The sequence below is a fragment of the Malaya genurostris genome, chromosome 2 (assembly GCF_030247185.1).
Source record: "Malaya genurostris strain Urasoe2022 chromosome 2, Malgen_1.1, whole genome shotgun sequence".
NCBI lineage: Eukaryota > Metazoa > Arthropoda > Insecta > Diptera > Culicidae > Malaya > Malaya genurostris.
The window spans coordinates 116,054,383-116,069,539 of record NC_080571.1 but is presented as its reverse complement, the minus strand read 5'-3'; the positions used below and the strand labels follow the sequence as shown (position 1 = coordinate 116,069,539).

The following is a 15,157-nucleotide window of genomic DNA, read 5'->3' as shown; positions in this document are numbered from 1 at the left end:
GGATTAAGGATCAAATATATGGTCATAGAACCTCCAAGCGAAATCATTTAACTTAATTGCATTGAGTCCCAAATATGGGACACACAGTTCAAAAAATTCTACAAAGCGTTGTAATGTATATTTTTCACCGATTGCATGGTGTTCCATATTTGGGACGCATTCTCAACACACAAAAAAAATTCATAGCATCCCCTTCATATCGAGAGAAGTTAGCGGCATCTACCTGACACAAAACGAGAATTTCGTACACAGCTTATTTCTGCTATTTTCTAAAAAAAAATCTTGGAGCGCTCTATATTTGTAAAATAACTTGAAAATTTTTTTTTGTTGTTTGGTAACTTACCATACTAATAATTAAAAAAAAACATTTGATTTTCGTGATTGTCAGATAATTTATTGCACAATGTCCCATATATGAGACAGACTGTTTTTTCACCCCTGAAGGAGTAGTTTTGTTGGGGAATTTTTTTTAGTATTTTTCTCGTGTTCTGGACTGCTTGAACTATAGAAAAAAATATGGGTACCAAATGAACATCGTACATGTTTTCCAAGTCATGTTCCGGTATACAAATTGTGTTCAATGCCGTCAAGAGATAGAAAAGTCCTGTATGGACAGCATTTTTTTTCACTTTGATCACAACAATTAAATTCTTATATTGACTGTCACGTTGCTACACTTTCACTAAGGTGTAATATTCACAATACAGATACATATTTTGAACTACTTTTTGCAGTATTCATCAGTTTATACCAACAAACTTATAAAACGAATAAAATGATGAAGACTAGAAAAAATAGTTCAGAATTGATATCTGTATTGTAATTATTACATCTTAGTGATAGTATAGTAACGTTACAGTGGACAGTATAATTCAATGGTGACAAAAAAGTGAAATTGGTTCTTAGTGATAATTTCCAAGCACAATTTATTTAAAATGATCTCAATAATAGAATGATAGGTTTTTGAAAAATTATGCATGTAGACTGTTATCAATGTTTAGAAGGTTCATTACGTGATATTTGAACGAGAAAATTGCTCCGATCAGAAAACTAAGCAATGACTTATACAGTTGTGTCGTGGCTGCAAAGCCAAACTACACAAAAGGAATGTAATGCCAAGACTTTGACTTTTCATACAGCCGTGATCAATGCGCTGAAGCTAATAAATAGTTTTGAGTTCATGTTTCACTATTTTTTCAGCAAGAACTCAATATAGAATAGAAGAACACATAGTTACTGAACTGTGAATTACATTGTTACGATTTTGTACATTAAGCATTGACGCTTGAATGTTAATTTTAAACCCAGGTTGATGGTTCAATGCATGCGATGTTGGTCTTACAAGCCAGTTGTCATATGTTCGAGCCCCGACCTGAAAGTGTCAGTAGGATCGTGTACGCTAAGAATTGGCAGCGAAGTCTGTTGAAACAGAAAGGTAAAATTTTACAAAAGGAACGTAATTTTCATATGCAGGGTAGTTTAATTAGTAAAACAATTTCCCCGGTAAAAAGGGTTTGAGTCCCGTCTTTGCGGTAACATTTTCGGGTTTTTCATTGCATAATGTCAATTTTCCAATCTGTTTCCCCCGCTAGATACTGATTATGTTTAAAATCAGCATGTTTTTGCTTTCTCAAAAAAACTAGAATTTTTACTACAAAAATATATTAACATTATTCAAAATAATTGTTTTAGGATAATGTAGAATAAATTCGACATGTAACAGAAAACAAAACTAGTATTTCACTGCGATTCCGCATACCATTTGATAATTTGAACATTATTTATGTGGTGCGAATCCATCGGTTATTCATTTTTTGGCTATATGAGAGTAAACTGAAATAAGAGAGTTCTAGAGCTTTAATAAATTAACTTAAACAAAGTACTGAGTGTAATTAATAAATCAAATTTGGAGTGAAATGCACCAGCTTGATAATGCTGACTGTTAATGCTGCAGCCTGAATATGGTTTGAATTGGAGTGAAGATCATTGCAAGGAATAATTTGATTCCAGATACATATTTTAAATCCAGAAATAAACTTTAGGGGATAGCTAGTGCAGCATAAAAAAATATCTCTTATTTCTAACTGCAATCTGTATCCAAAAAAATTGCAGAGAAAATCTTGTCTACAATCTGTGTTTAAGGACATATTTTGGACTTATTTTGTATGATAAAAGAATCACCTGCTAATAAAACACCTGTAATAAAACAGTGGAATTTCGGCAAACTACTCATGTTGTAAAACTTTTTATTTGCATCATAGCAAATTCTGTGTGCAAGATAATTGAGCTGTATTTTTCTAATCATGATACATAGATATTGGTTCGCTTATATAACTTTAGAAATTTTACCCATGATCATTGTTTTCCTCAAAAACAATACAAGGCCAAAATTTGCATGTTGAAAGCGTTATCTAACTTTCAAAAATTCTTATTCCATTTAAAACAGATACTTACCCAATGTTGGTATATATAAGAAAAATCACTAGGCGTCCCCATCGAAGTATCAAACATGGAGTTACCAAGTTGTTCATCAGAGGTGCAATGTTTGAAAAATTGAATTTTGATTTATTACTATAATTAATAGATGTTCTGTTTCTGATTTTGTCGACTGACTCTGTAGTTTTATTGTTATCGTGTGAGCGCGGGTAAAATGAAAAAAAACTATAATTTCGAAAGTCCCGGATTAGGGGTTCAATGCGCTTAGTGTCAGTAGGATCGTAGTACCAGCCATGTAATGGATTCTGTACAATAAGAATCGACTGCGAAGCCTGTTGAAACAGAAGGTCAAACACCACAAAAGGAAAGTAATATCACGTCATATACCATTCGATTCAGTTCGAAGAGTATAGCAATGTATGTGTGTGTATGTATCAAATTATCCTACTAGGTTTTTTCGGAGATGGCTAACCCTATTTTGACTAGCTTAAGTTTAAATTAAAGGACTTGTGGTCCCATATGGAATTCCTGAATTTCATCCAGACGCGACTTCCGGTTCCGTTTAACATCCCTCACTTGAAGCGGCGAAATAGAAAACGTAAAAAAATCTAAACTGGTTCCAAAACTATTTCAATCAGTAGTCATTGTCAGTAGACGGCCAAACAAATTAATTTTGGCTTTCCCGGTTTCTGGATATCGATTAACGACCGGATTTTTGTAAATCAATATAATTATGCAATTGCTTTCAACTCGAAAATTCTGCCATCATCTGATTTACATATGACATATTCGAACGATTATGTTGCCAAAAACGAACCGTGCTAAAATCGGCCCGAGGGAAAATATCATACTGTACACAGTCTTTTGGGTACTTAGAAATAAATGTATGTAACAGTATAAAAAATTGTGTTTTATGTTGCTCCCAAGCATTTCTTTGCCAGACGGCGCTTAAAACTTCTACTGCTGGAATAGAGGGAAAAGTCGTTTACACAAAAATTTCGATATCTCCGTTAAAAATGGACGGATTTTAACAATCTATGGCTTGTTGGATAGCTACCGTGCGGAATCTAAGGCTGGAGACATGTTCTGTTTTCAAGGTCAAGTGTGACAGATACTGCCAAAATTTTGACATAAAACTTCGTATAACTCAAAAAGTAAACATCCGATCTCAAAACCATTCAATAGCGTTCAGGGTGACGGGGAGACCTTTCATTTGCGACTAGTTTGATCAAAATCGGTCCAGCCGTCTCTGAGATCTCGACCTCTTAGTTGACAACACACATACAGACACGCACACATACACACGGACATTTACTCAGTTCGTCGAGCTGAATCGATTGGTATATGACATTCGGCCTTGGAAAAATTTTCTAAAGTTTAAGCGAATTCTATACCTATTTTTTATATTTATAAAAAAAAGTAAAACATGTCAATTATACAAAATGCATTGTAACTCCACTCGAGAGATTTTTTCCAATCTGAAATAATTACGAAACATAACGCACGTTATCCTTAAAAAGAAATTGTTAAATTTATTCAACACTAGTGCAAAAAGTTCTTTGATAATAGCATTAACTTTACGACTGCTTAGCGATTTATGCAGGACTGCTAGGTAGCATAACTGTTCAACATAAACTGTCATGCACTGACGAGTCTAAGACAAAACGTTCAGAGAATTTAATAGGGTTATGTGCCCTAAGCACAAACATAGGATAACCCCTAAATAAAATAATCAGTTCTTCGAGATCGATTCGTTGATCCAAAAAAGATCCAAGTTGTTGAATTTTTACGAAGTTAAACAACGTTGAGTGTACTTTCCTTGCGTACAACGAAACCGTAATCTGACCACGAAAATGGATAACAAGCGTCTTAAATTTCCCTCCTTGATGTTCACTAAATCTAAAGATGTTGACCGCTTAAATTTTGAGATTGCGGATTTTGCAATAAATTGCTGAGCATATTTTTGGCGCATGGTTTAAGATTGATGTTATTATGCTCTTAACACAATAAAAGACATTCACGATCAAAAACTTTTCACTATCTCAGAGGGTTAATTTTGAAGAGATACCCCACAATAAGATAATACATATTCTCGTCAAAGTCAAACTTTAGGCAATATTACTTTAAATATTTAAAACATCAAAAAATACTATTCGCTGTGTTAATCAATTGTACTCTGCATATAACTCAAAAAGTTAATCGAGCTATATTTTTTCTGTTGCAGTTCTATTCAACGAAAACTCGGTAGTTGCCGAATGCAAGGGTTAAACAATCATCTCTGTAGCCAAGCAGCTGTCCTGTACAAAGCAAAGTTGGCCAAAGTAGAAAGTGAAATTCTGCATCAAATATAACAGTTTTGCTTGAATCGTTAACTAGAGCTGTCAAAAAAAAATATAGTAATCATTTAATATATTTCAAAAACGCATTCAATAAAATGATAGACAAGATTGAGTACAGACGGATAAGACAGGACATAGCCAAGATAAAACATAAAAGTATCTGAACTGCCATACGAACAGCAAACTCCCACTACTACTCTCCGCTTATAAAACAAAACTGGTTCAGTGTTATTTGGATACGTGCACTTCGGCAAACTCGTGGTAATTTCAAGAGTACTGGCTGAGCTTCCAGTAATTATTGCGGAGCTTCTTAACTCTGTATAACTTGCTTATTAATGAACTCTTACACTTCTGACAATGCCTACTTGCGAAAAAGGCTGACTCAAACACTGAAATCCGATGCACACCTCAGACCGTCTCACGCTGAATGAACTGCAGGAAGGTGGTAAGTAAACAATTTCACAAACGAGCAATGTGTAAGAACTCTCTTGTACAACTTCCTTCCTGCACCACCTCACTACACGAGTATTTTCACGTCCACCATTCGACACGTTCGCAATTTTTCGCGGAGGACTCTTGAATTTAATTTTCCTCGGTTTTGTTCACCCTTTTCACTTTGTTCATATCGTTTAGTGACGGATAATGTTATATAACGGTGATAACTGATACACGGCTATTGTACTTCTTTTTCTATAAAAAAAATTGTTTCAACGAAAACCAAGCCCAGCCCACTAAAACACCGAGGAGTCGTATAATTACGTCTCCGACACTCGCGTCATTGATTTTTAAGATGATACAGCTTGTCAGTTTGTGCGTACGTACCGCCTTGAACCTATCAACGCCTGTCGCTGCAAGCTGGGTAGATAAAAATAATAATAATTAAGTTAGTGAAAACCCGACCCTGAATTTGACCGACTGCGGAACAAATAGTCCAAAACTCCCCACCGACCTAGACACACTGTGTGAGAAAATGTAACTGATAAAATGGGAACTGACACATAACATATGATTGCATCCGAGGCTTGCATGTAAACAGGCGACGGTATCAAGCGGCGTGGGAAACACAGACGACGTCGGGTCAGTTATTTACTAACGGAGAAGAAAAGAGAACGATCGGAATCGAAAGAGAGATTTTGCGCCGTCCTGACCGGCTGTTCGTGTTTTAGAGAATATAATCGGGAATGTTGTAGACGTATAGACGTTGATAAGGTACAACAGTCAGCGGGAACCGTAATACGAGTGGTGAAGAACACGTGGACGATTGAAACGAATATACACACTCAACTTTGCTTATTGGAATGTGGAATGCTACTGATTGGAGCTTGGAAGTCAAACAATCGCTAACCCTAGCTCTCTCGACATATGATTACTTGAGTTGCAATATCATTTGCATTTCAACTCCTATCGGAAATGTAGAACAGGACAACACCACTTGTAGATATACTGACTATGGTTAAGGTGGTAGCTTAAGGCTCGATAAATGGTGGGTTTAGCTTATGCAGCAATACTTTGCACTAGAAATATTTTTATTTGGTAATTTGATGGTGATTAAATATATCCTGAAAACTTCTATTATTTGAGTAAATATGCAACTTTGGATTTACAGCCCCATGTGTCACATTTGACTATTGAACATGACCTTCATAATGGGGTTTTAAAAGGTCAACACCGTAACATGGCATACTGTTTTTCGACGGAATAATATTTTGAGTTCAAAAAACAATATTCAGCTTACGCCGCGATATTTCTCCGTTAGTATTACTGTTGCAGATCGCCAGGATCAAATACACTAATATGTCAAATTATTTGTAGAAGCTACATTCTTTCAAGCTCTTGGTATTTTACGTTTTTATAGTCTCCAACCGATCGAGCTGACTATAAAAACTAGTATGCCGAAATCATGAGAGGATCTTTATTCCTTAAGTCAGATGTATGTTTCCATCAGTGTTTCAAAGCTGCGGATCGAAATATCAACATCAACGGACTTCTCAAAGACAGCAGCATTTGTTTTCATGTTATTTTATTTGTTTTATTCGTACCATAGTTTCTTCCGAACGATCGTGCCGTATTCGTCTTTGAAAACACTTTTTGTTAATAACTTTACTGAGCGGTTAGTGGAATACTAATAAAATATTATAAAATAATCTTTACTATTTCGTCACTAATGTAATGAAATAAGTAATATCGTAACACTCGATAATTAAACCGTGACAAACCCCAAAAATCAATTTCCTGACCTATGCGACCCACCATGCTTTCGGAATATTCGTAACGACTTCAGTCCATTGCCTAGCACTCATTTTATTCTCTAGCGTGTAATAGTGAATCCAGGTTTCATCGACAGTCACCAATCGTTACCGAATTGATTTCGCTCATGGCATGGCCGAATACGCTTCCGAAAGGCGCAAACGTTCCTGTTTTTTGTTTGTATACAACATGCACGGTACCCAGGAGCAGGATATTTTTTTCATCTTTAAAATCTCGTTCAAAATTATGGCGTACGCGTATGCTCAGTTCTTATCCATGTGACATCTGCTGGCTAGCGAGCATTCACCTTCTGATCCGTCAATCGCCATTTCAAGTTCTTTTATTGATTTTTACACACACACGCCTGCCACATAACCGACATTGTGAAGGTGATTTTTAGGAGGTATACGATTTGATTAAAAAAAACGTGTTTAATCCACCTAGCAGTGAGATGATACCTTTTTTTACCAATCTGCATGTGTTTTTTGCATGAATATTCATCGGTGTTTAAGTTTTTATGACATTATTTTAATGACCGTCGTTTTAAGCGACAATTTGAGATTTTAATCACTCATTACTCTGTAATGTCAAAACTGCAAATCGGATCGAATTTAAATCTAGAAGTGTGATAATCGATTAAAGATGCCATGATATGTAAGTTCCACTTTAGAGTTTACGGTAATTTAAGGTACTTCCAGAGCCGGTATTCAGGAATCAGCATAACCCAAACCGATTCGTAGGGCCATATGACGAATAAATTACAACAGTTTTGAGTCCAACTTTGAAGCTCAATCCCATCTTCTATATCGGTTTGAATTTTAAAAATTCATCATCATGTAATTCGAGAACCGGAAGTCATAATTGGATAAAATTAATTAATTTTGTATATAAGTTTATTTTAATTTGAATTTTTGTTTCTGATATTTGATTAGGCTTTTTTTGAGAAAACGATTGAGCTTTGAGAAACGATTTTATACTGGAACCGGAATTCTAAAATCGGTATGGCCGAAGTCAGATAAATTCTCCTGAATAGCTGTATAGTTTACATTTGTTTCAAAATATTTGAAAATCAGTGAAGACATCTTTGAGAAATCATAGCACGAATTAAATTTTTAGGTGCCTTCTGAATCGACAAAAAGTTAATTTTTTTTATCGGCTATCCAAATCTGCTAACCCGATAAACCTGATTAATTTATGTGGAATAGACATTTTTATACCAATCACCCTGTATCCCCGAAACCGGATGTTGGATCTGGCTGAAGAGCAAAATGTTATATAAAATCTTGAAACTTTTCATTTGAATCTTAGATGATTCTTAGAATTCATTTGAATCTTAGATCGGTTCAGCCATCTACGAGTAGAATGAGTTACACAATTTTGATTTCGTTTCATATATCATCCTGTAGTTCCGGAACCAGAGGTCGGAACCAAACATAACTCAGGAACTTTGTTTGGGAGCATACGACTTTTCGTATGAATCTGAATTTGTAGAAAAGAAATTTTCCGAGAAAATTGAGTGAAATTATTTGTCACACACGCATTTGCTGATCTCGACGAACTGATTCGAATGGTATATGGATGTTATGTTCTTCCAGCATTTATTGCTGTAAGTAGTTTAAAACAATATAATTAAAAAAAATCTGCCATCATCTGGATTATATATGTCATATTCGAACGATTATGTTGCCAAAAACGAGCCGTGCTAAAATCGGTCCGAGAAAATGTCATGGAAAAGGATGCTGTACACAGTCTTTTTGGTACTTAGAAACAATTGTATGTAACAGTATAAAAAAACGTGTTTTCCGTTGCTCCCAAGCATTTCTTTGTCATACAGCGCTCAAAACTCCTACTGCTGGAATAGGGGGAAAAGTCGTTTACACAAAAATTTCGATATCTCCGTTAAAAATGGACGGATTTTAACAATCTATGGCTTGTTGGATAGGTATTATCGTGCGGAATCTAAGTCTGAAAACATATTCTGTTTTCAAGGTCAATTGTGACAGATACTGTCAAAAAACTGAAAATTTTGACATAAAATTTCGTATAACTCAAAAAGTAAACATCCGATCTCAAAACCATTCAATAGCGTTTTGGGTGACGGGGAGACCTTTCATTTGCAACTAGTTTGATCAAAATCGGCCCAGCCATCTCTGAGATCTCGACCTCTTAGTTGACAACACACATACAGACACACACACATACACACACACACACACACAGACATTTGCTCAGTTCGTCGAGCTGAATCGATTGGTATATGTCATTCGGCTCTCCGGGCCTCGGAAAATTTTTCGAAAGTTTGAGCGAATTCTATACCTATTTTTATATATATAAAAAAAAGGTAAAACTGTTGTAATGTTACCTTTCTCTTTTCATTTTCTCCTATATATTACAGCAGAAATTCTACAATTTGAAAAAGTTTAGAAAAGAATTTTGAAGATTTTTATTGCATAATACTACTACATTGATAGACTGCATTTGAATTTGAGTTAGTATTATTCTATCATATGTGAGAAAGTGAAGTGAGCTCCATTTTATCAAATTTGATCACTATTGTCGGTACTTGCGGAAGCTGGATATTGGCATAGTGACATTCGGTTCATTCAACCATATACAACCATCCAAAACCGGAAGTCGATTCCAAATGAAATTGAGGATCTTTCTATGAGACCATAAGACCTTCAGAACAAATTGGCTCAAATGGCACGATCCCCTTGATATTTGAAGATTTGTGCCTTCAGCCATCTTCGAGAAGAGTGAATGACATTATTTTCACATTTTTGGTGCATAGCATCCTATAATTCCAGAACTGGAAGTTGGATCTAAATGAAATTCAGGAACTTTGTATGGGACCATAAGGCCCATCATTTGAGTTTAAGTTTGTGATAATCGGTTCAGTTATTTCCGAGAGATGTGAGTGACATTATTTGTCACACACATGCACATGTCGATTTTCACAGTGATTGTGTTACCGGAGTGTCGCAATGTATTTTTTAGATATTGCGTGGATTATTTGACGAACCTATATTCAATTAAAAGGTGTTTTTATCTCGTATGACATTTAATTTCATCGAGATCCAACTTCTAGGTCCGTCTTCACCCTGTATAAGAGTGTTGAAATTTTCAAACCGTCATTAGAAGTAACGATGCAACAAAAACATAAAAAAAATTCTCTACTTGGTTCAAAACTGTTCCAATTTCAAGGACTTGTCAATTGGTTTTCATGCAAACTTGGTTTTGCCGATTTTCTGTTTCGGTAGTAGCGGCCAAAAATTCCAAATCAGAACGCAAACCTAAGATGACTAGACCGATTTTCACAAACGATAGAATGGATTTAAATTAAAGGTTTCATTCGAATCCGGTTTCTGGATCCAGAAATACAGAATTTTGAGTGCTCAAAATCTCAAACAGTTATACACGTATATGTCTCTTCATTGACTTCTATTAGATTTGAAGAAGCACTCGTCTTCTTTTGCAGAGTCGGTAGGATAATGAGGGCACCGCGATTATCGTGCCGTGGACAATTCAGCCAAGACCGATGTGAACATGAGCTCAAATTGTAAAATTCACGAATGTACAGTGTAACGTTTCGTGAGACAATAAACATCATAAAAACTGGCGCAGAGACAGGCAGAGCTCGCGATCAAGAGTGACACCCACGTTTTTAGCAGACAGAACTTCTTCAACTGGAATTGTTGTTTTTAAATATTGATATAAAATTTATGACTGTTTCCGAGAGAAGGTTATTGTATTACTTTTCTTAGCGTTTACTATAGTGCCATTTCTGCCACACATGCATAAGACCTTCTAAATGTCCATTTATAGAGCACAACAATCCACAAGACTTGTGATAATGTGGTAGATTTTGTAAGTTGGCCCGAGATAGCTCCCTTACAACGATGCGTGGAGAACGGAAAACATCTAAATTTGTAGATCATATTAGTTGATGACCATACAAACTGATTTCGGTTTCTGATTCAGGAAGTAGTGGTCTGAAAATCCAAAACCGAAGTTCACATCGATTTCTCAGAGATGACTTGAGGTTTAAAGCCTGTTCGTACTATACCGGGACGACCGGGACGGGACCATCCGGGACTATCCGGGACCTTTTTTTCCTCATCGGCGATGACTGAGCTGCCGGCGTGTGTATGTATTGGAATCCCGGATCCGGGGAGTGCGAGTTCCAGCGGCATAATATCTTTCTCGTCTCCAGATTTGTATCCAACTATGACATGCTCGCTTATTTTATTTTTCCGCTCACCCAGTACAATTTCATGTATTATTATTGTTATTGTTATTTCATGTATTATTATTGTTGTTTATTTTACTCCGTTTTTAACCTCTGTTTTCTGTAGTTTTGCCACTGTCAGTGCCAGTGGAGTTTCGACCATCACGAAACTCTTAACACCACTATTTCACGGTATAATCTGCAGGCCCATAATGTTCATCAAACTTTTTCTTGTTTCTAATTTCGGGAGGAGCCAGGACGTGGGGTACGTGCATGCTTCTGACTGGTTTTCATTCCACACAATTTTGTTTGTTGACGTATCCATTCAACCAGAAATGCGCTTCGTTGCTGAACACACATCGTCCATTCATGATTGAATTATAGACCAAACTGAACAAGTTTGACAATAACACAAGACACGATTTACGCGTAATCTTCCGAAAACGGTGTTGCCAAAAAGACCCCAGCAAACAAATCAGCCTTTAGTTTAGGTCACCACGAAACTCTCAAACAAATATTTCAGGGTGTAATCTGAAGCATGATGACGCAGTTGCACTTTTGCATGATGCACTTTTCTTTTGCTTTTCTCGTCATTTTGTCTCTCAATAAACAACGAGTTAAATGAAAACGAATTTTTCGTCCATATTTAAAATGATGCCAAACACTTTAACACAAATCAGCTGTTAAAACAAAATAGAAGGCTATATCACGCTGAAATTGGACACATTTGCTCAAATATGAATGGAATATAAAGTCTCAGTATTGTTATAGGCTTTGTGCACGATCTGCATCGAATCATACTACGAACGTAGCATTCCTAGTCGGAACCGTTCGACATTGAAATATTGGCAAATACTAAAATTAGTGCTGTACTACACTCACCTTAAACAGTATTTCCGTCGCCACAAACCGGTAATTACTGTATCACATTACCTTTATTTTCGGATATGGCGCAGCTGAAGTGGGAATGAAGATAATGTTTATGCTGGATACAGGGAATATAACTTAGCTAGTGCTTGAAAGCGTTACTAACTGAGCGAGAAATATTTTGTTATTTACGGCAATCCTCGTCGGAAGGAAGAGAACCAGACGTGCTGATTAAATTTACCACAGTACTCAAATCAGCGTGTCTAAGTTAGTGACGACTAAGACTTTTCTTGTTGCAGTAACATACCTATATAGAGTTCCTTAAGCCAAATGATTCAAAACCAAAAAACATGTACTGCTGAAAAATAGAAAACGTTTGCACAAAAATGAACTCAACATGGAATGGATTATAATTTTCATAAACCATTCAAATAGAACCCATCGATGAACTCGGTTAACCGTCAATTGCAGTTCAATGATTAGTAGAACCGAAACAGTAAACATCTAGTCGCGTCGTAACTATGACTATGTTTGTTTTCATAATTATAACAAATCGAATTCAAATATCCATTACATGGAGCAGGCTCACATCACGCTCTGCGGTTCTTTGTATTAGAATTCAGAAACACAGAAAACAGATATACAGGCTCGCATATGAACTGTGTTTAAAGTTTTCTTACACAGCGTGGCGAATAATTGCAGATGTCACTGTGATCAACACTATTTTGGGTGCTACATTCACTTAATGCAAAATTTTTGTTTTGCTGTTGATTAAAATCACAAGTTTATTTTTGTTTTATCCCGATTGCATTCACGTGTGCTTTAAACGATATAGATATAAAGTTGTCGTGTTACACTTATGGAAATTGTGTGAGAAATGTTCAAATCGTTGTAGTTGGAATATTTCTATAATAGACAGGATAACTTTTTTATCGTTTCGGAATGTAGTGCAACGTTTTGAAAGATCGAGGCGAATAGTCGAGTAGGTGGCAGTAGTGAGCTCCTTGTTTCCAATGTATAATCAATTCAAAATTTACACAGATTTTTGAAAATTTTTGATCGAGACTGTATATTTATTATCTGTGATAGAAGTAATTTAAATTATTCAACTAAACTAATATTTCATTAGCATAAGACATATATTCCGGCTATACCAGTCCCGAAATAGCTGTTACAAACTCTAACATGGATGGAACTCACATTTCTCAGAGATGGCTTGGCCGGTTTTTACAAACCTAGGTTCAAATGAAAGGGCTTATGATTTCATACATAACTTCTGGATTTCATCCGGATCTGACTTCCGGTTCTGGAATTGATGGGTGTCCAAAACTTCAAACCGTCTTATAAAGCGCACCGGTACGTACATGCGGTGGTACGGAGGAAAAACACCGCTTCTAGGAACGAAGCACGCTGTGTGCGGTGTTCAATTTCATACACGCGGTAAAAAAACGAAAATAAACACTTAAGCTCGATTTTGAAAATACAAGCGAGTCCATCAGTACCGAGCACACATGAGTCTGAATTTTCAACCGTTTTGAAGGAAACAGATTCGCGGCAAATGCACGAGTGTCTATTACCGGTGCGTAATTTGTGTTGAATACGGTGCAGAATTAGAGACAAATCATAGCTACCTTACGAGATGTGAGCCCGAAAGGAAGAAAGAATATCAATGCATTCAAGTTTATTTGAAAATATATTTGCATCGGAGATACAAGCTTTACGATATATATGAAAATTTTACAGCCGGTAGTACCGCTGTAATGAAATGTTAAATCAGCTACCGAGGTTTGAATAGCTAAGATCGGTAATCAAATTTAAATGTGTAACATTTCATCACTACATGCACATTGTTCTGCGCTAAATATACAACTCGGCCAACCTTCCCCAATAAATGTCGTTTTTGGAAATTAGATGTAAATTGATTCGCAATACAGCCCCGGTCTCCCTTACAGTTAATATTTTAATATGTAAGTCCAGTTTATTAAAATGTATTCTTTTTTGAACACTAACTTCCGGACCTTCTAGAATCCAGTTTCGAGGAATTACATTAATCCCAATTAAAGCAATTTGGTGTAAGTAGGACATTTACCATTTAATTTTCATCGCATCTACTTCAATTCTCCACATAATATCCGTTTACTACTAAACAGTTATCATACCGCTGCGTCAGTTTCCTTGACCTTTCTGTATAGAATCTCATAGCCTGCTGATTGAACCAGTTTTGATTAAGTATCTTGTCAAAGCGTAGGTTGTGGTGAGCTTACTTTGCCCGCGTCCCTTACAAACAGTTTCTCCTAATAGCGATTCGCAGGCAATGCTCTCATTTTGCATCTGCTCATATTTCATAGTAAACTTATTTTTTGTAATTTTATCACTCCTGATAACCGATAGGCTTTAGTTAGGTTACTTGTTCCACTTCACGCTTTTACAAGAAAAACCTATGATTTCTTCCCGATAGCTGATAAATTAAAACACGAGTATCGGACTAACATTCCTTCCCTTCCTAAGTAGCATAGCCTTTGGACATGGCCGGCGTATTTATTGGACATGTGGGTATGCACAGTTTGTACCCAAAAATCATTTTTTCGGTTCTATGTGAATTTTCACTTATTCCGTCAATCACTACCGATTTGTGTGTGACGGAAGATCAGTACCAATTTTAATCAATTTGAATTAAAGATCACTGATCAACTGATCTTAAAAAGATCAGATCAGTAGTGATCTTTATTGGGAAAAATCACAAGGGATCTTCTTCGGCAGTGATTTCAATTTCACGATTTTTTTTATCTTCATTTTCCCAGCCCTGGTTGTATTCTGATACAACTAAAGCTTTGCTCCAGGCACTCCAGTAGGACATATTGAATTGAGTTTAAACGTGGTCGTACAAACACTGATTGTCCCGGGTTGGCGATTCAATGCATAGGGTGCTGGTCTTACAAGCCAGTTGTCGTATGTTCGAGCCCCCGACTTGAAAGGTCATAGTGTCCGTAGAGTTGTAGCACCAACCATGAAATGATTCTGTACACTAAACATCGGCTAC

General features: G+C 36.2%; 1 protein-coding gene across 6 annotated transcripts in view; it reads right to left on the bottom strand.

The window, feature by feature from the left end:
• The window catches only part of LOC131432547 (Kv channel-interacting protein 4-like), a 119,212-nt gene that overhangs the window by 72,001 nt on the left and 32,054 nt on the right, over positions 1–15,157 (bottom strand). Inside the window, exons 1-2 of one of the 6 annotated variants that reach the window (XM_058598886.1) lie at positions 5,598–5,839; positions 5,123–5,465 (exon numbers count right to left, since the gene is read on the bottom strand). The exons of 1 other annotated variant lie outside the window; for it this stretch is intronic. The gene's annotated coding sequence lies outside the window, so the exon portion shown is untranslated. Of the gene's footprint in view, positions 1–5,122; positions 5,840–15,157 lie in introns of those variants that run through there. 4 more of the 6 variants (XM_058598884.1, XM_058598885.1, XM_058598887.1 and 1 more) reach the window with 4 other exon arrangements.